The sequence below is a fragment of the Cupressus sempervirens genome, chromosome 10, assembly GCF_028749045.1.
Source record: "Cupressus sempervirens isolate cs-2001-9-10 chromosome 10, ASM2874904v1, whole genome shotgun sequence".
NCBI classification, from domain to species: domain Eukaryota; kingdom Viridiplantae; phylum Streptophyta; class Pinopsida; order Cupressales; family Cupressaceae; genus Cupressus; species Cupressus sempervirens.
Window position 1 is genome coordinate 161,550,202 of NC_143127.1, and position 4,643 is coordinate 161,554,844.

Sequence of the window (4,643 nt, forward strand, 5' to 3'; positions counted from 1 at the left end):
TTAAAGCCTCACTCCATTCATTGCTCTCATAGATTTAAAAACTAAAATTTAGTGTCATATATTATGCCAAAATAATCCTATAATGGTAGCAATACCAAATTTTTTTTTTATGTTGTAATCATGTACATAGAAACAAAATAAATAACGAAATCAAAGTATATATTGTAAGGTTTCTCAACAATCAAAATGAAATTGTTAGTCCCCTCCTCATTATAGTTTTTTCTTCATATACTATTGAATTTTTTAGATAAAGTCAAATATCTTATTGGTTTAGTATTGCATACAAAAACATAGACTACTAGTTATAATAATTTAAAAGACAACAATGGCTAAACAATTATATTATTTTTAGATAATAGAAACATGTTAATTATAGCCAAGCAATTTTACATATAAGAAGTGAATCATAATAGATAAACAAATTATGTATTCCAATATTATTATTATTATTAGATTATATTACTGATTCTCTTCATCTAAAAAATTATCGACTTATGTTAGTTCAAAATCAGATGACTTATACATGGGACAGCCTAATCTCCAAACAAAATGCACTAAAGACAAAAAACTCAATTTTTTTCTAGATTCATGAAAATGTAGTGATATTTTTCTGAAATTTTTTGTTGTTTCGACTACAAACTATGTAGATCATGAAGATCGAATGCTAAAATTTTCAATAAAATCTATTATGTTTTTGTTTTTTTGTCAATTGTTCAATTGTATAGTTTGTAAGGAGGATAGCCACATCCCTTAAACATCACACACTAAGACTTAATTCCTAAGCTAAAAGTATTAAATAATAAAAGTTGAATTATTTTTCCAACCTTAATTTTTCATTACCATATAATGTTTAAAGGTAGCCATTTACAATGCATATAGATCATAAATGAATTTCACATAATTTTATAGATTGAATCCTACAAACTAAAAACCTTTCATAGATGAACGGCTAGATTGTTATTATATAGATTGAAGTATCTGGCTTAAATTTTAACTCTGCAATAACTCCAAGAAGACAACCTCCTGACATCTTTTTATTTTACAAATGAAATTATGAGAATGGCGTAGTCTTTTATTTGCTGGGCAACCATGGCGTCACCATAAGGACTTCGAGCTTTGGTGTTTGGCATGAACACTCAAATCCATGAAAACCACACTGGTATTAACGTCGAGAAAGTGAGTGAATTCCCAAGACAATTATTACCTTCCAATAAATTGTGTAAAAACAATGAAAGACCCCATATAAACATGCAAACAGAAGTTAGTTCATAGTGTGGAGAACAAACTCGGCTGACCCATATGAAAGGGAAATTTCTCTTCCCTTGTTACATACGCCGACTGGAGTTTGATTGACTTAGCCCTATAGCTCTTCAATGTAGTCAAGGACAAAGAGGCCTTTCTATTGCTTTTGTGTACAAGTCCTTTGTATTTGTCCAATTCAAATTATACTTATAATAAGATACTTCAATCAATTTAAATTATACTTATAATAATATACTTCAATCCTACAGCTCTTCAATGGTAGTCAAGGATAAAGATGCCTTTTTATTGTGGGTAATGATAATGGTCCTTTTTATTTGTCTAATTTAAATTATACTAATAATAATATACAATCATCTTAATACGAATTCTTTTGATATTTCTTAATATATTTTCTATAATTTTAAATATATATATATATAAAACTTTGTTTCCAATTATATAGCTTTGAGTCAAGTTCATTGATCAATGTTTTAATAAAGATGAGTCAATGAGTTTGATTCAAAAGCTATGAAATTGAATCTTTAATAGTTATATCCAAATATTAGATTGGTTTGTTTTCAAAAAGTAGATACGTGATACAAAGTATTATTTGTGTTTGTGCTAGACAATTATTTTATATTCACTCAAGGCAAGAGCCTATAATATGATGGTAAATTGTGAGCCCCTTAATAATTAATCATGGCTTCAGCCTCTAACCGATCAAAAAATAAAAAAATAAAATTAATTAACTCAACATAGACCCAAGCCCTCACAAATAAAAAAGAAAACCCATAAAAAATATATAGTAAGAAGACTATTACAAGCATTTATATAAAAAATCTTCAAGAAGTAACAAAAAAAATTTTAATGAGCCATCTTCAAGTTCCTTTACAAGAAAACAACCTTAAGAACTTTTATAGCTTTCTTCCTTTTGCAATCCAATCTAAAACAACAAAATACAACAAGGAAGCAAAAATGATGGAACATATAAAGAAACATGTAAAAGATGTAATATAACGTGTAGATGTAATATTTTAAGTTGGTCCTATATTATTATTATAAATTTGGAAAGCCTCAATAAGTAAAGTCGTTAATCTTCTCTATTTGAAAATAGAGGATGCTATAGTGTTGATCTTTGGTAAAGATTGGATCAATAGAAACCCATCTTCTCTTTTATATTAACTTGTATCTAGGTTTTTTTTGACAATTTACTTTGGCCTCCGCCATGATCCTTCAATGGTGGAAATTTTGTTTTAGCAATTTGAAGAAGCTCATAGACCCCTCTTTTGTTTTTTATAAAATTGTCAACTTACTGTATTAGTGCTGCTAATTGACATTTTTTAGAGTCAATTAAATTTCTCCACATCACAATGATAGGCTTCTAGGTGAGTTTTTGTATAGCACTAAAACCTATAGATTAATGTATAATCTTTATGAAAGGGCACTATTAAGGTCCTTCAATGTTCAATTCCAAAAAAAAGGTATAGATTGCACATGCTACAAAAGAAAGCACAAAAACCTCCCATGACTACATCTCTAGTTTTGCATCTACCTCCAAAAACTAACACATGATGGCATCTCAAGTTTTGCATCTACATCTAAAAACTAACACGAGGACTAGGTGGTTAATGGACGGAAACTTTCTTCCTCTATGGTGATTTATAGCACAATTATAGATGTAGACCATTAATTCAGTTTCTTCCACACCATCTCTCATAATTTTATGTTTAGTTTTTGGACTGCTATTTCTTTTGCATCTCCCTTGAGACTTTCAACCATTTGACTTGTACAAACTATGACTATATGTTTCACTAAAATTCAGACATGGAACTCCAATTTATTTTGACACGAATGTTTGTAGGTATTCGGCTAGATCTCTCATGTGATTTTGGTACCCTTTTTTCCCTTTTGTTTAGAACATTCTTTATTGTAAAACTGGTTGCTCCTTGAAAATATAGATACGGGTTTCATTTCAGTTAAAATGTGTAATTTTTTTTCTGTAAAAGATGGTTGCGTAGCTTCCTCACAGCAAAAAGCATTAGTACTGCTTTATGTATATATTTTTTAAAATTATTCAATGGCCCATTTCACTTCACGTGGATAGCAAAACATTGATCGTCTTATAGTTCCGACATTTTCCTACCCAACTCATTGGCCTCTTAAACAATACGTCAAAAAACAGTCGTGCCAGCTATGACAATGCGTAAACGCCAGGGCATACAGATCACCCGATGACAATGTTCATTAAAAATAATGGTAACGATTCAGAGTAGAAATTTCTCCGCACGAGCCCCGTTCTAATTTTAGTTTATGGAACGACCTAATTGCCGTCTCTTCAAATGACAACTGGCACCTAGGAAACTCCACGCCTTTACCTTTACCTTGTTGCGAACATTCTCGCAAACCCCAAATTGCTTCTTACATTCCTATGTTCCTGACGTGAACATCAATGATCCTTAGTATCCAACCAGAGCATTTAAGCCATGCCTCGACGGATCCTCTTCCACACAAGAATATAGAAAGGAAAGCATATTCATAGCCTCGTATATTGCTTTGCAATCGTACGCATCAATGGCATGAGCCGGATACTCCTGCTGGTGATGGTAATGGTGTTGAACGGGCCGCGAGTGCAAGTGAAAGCCTTGCGAGTAGACATGCAGCGCGTGTGGAGCAGTACAAACATCACTCACACTGTCCACAGAAGTAACGCCCGGCTGAAGAGACTAGAAACTGCCATGAGAGGACAAGTATCTCTCGCAGCCGACTTGGGCGCGCCGGTGAAGAGTGGGCAACGCGTTGCAGAGTTCATGATGACAATGGGCATCGGAACCCCGCCGCGCAAATTGATTGGCATCGTTGACACGGGAAGCGATCTCATCTGGACGCAGTGTAAACCCTGCACTAACTGCTATTCTCAGCCCGACCACATCTTCGACCCGGCCAAATCGACCACCTACAACAAAATCTCGTATTCATCTTCTCTCTGCAATGCACTTCCCACCCAAACCTGCACGCCAGACTGCGAGTATTCGTACTTGTACGTGGACGGGTCGAAAACAAAGGGCGTCTTATCGAACGAGACGTTTACTTTGTGGGATAGTAATGGAGACCACGAGTCCATCCCGGGGTTGGCGTTCGGGTGCAGCCACGACACGCAAGGACCCGCTTTTGCTTAAGCGGACGGTCTTGTGAGGCTCGGACGAGGGGACCTATCTCTCATTTCGCAGATTGGGTCGAAATTCTCCTACTGTTTCACCACCTTTCCCAGCATGTCGAGCTCTAAGATGAGTCCTCTTTTCTTTGACAGTGTAGCTGATTTGAAAGGAAGCAATATCAAGTCTACGCCGATGTTAAGGTGTAAGAAATATTAATACAATTTCAAAACTCACAACCCTAAACTT

General features: G+C 34.3%; 1 pseudogene; it reads left to right on the forward strand.

Moving 5' to 3' along the window:
* The first annotated feature begins 3,848 nt into the window (after positions 1 to 3,848).
* Positions 3,849 to 4,418, forward strand: LOC149533093 (aspartic proteinase nepenthesin-2 pseudogene; annotated as a pseudogene).
* Positions 4,419 to 4,643: the final 225 nt, after the last annotated feature.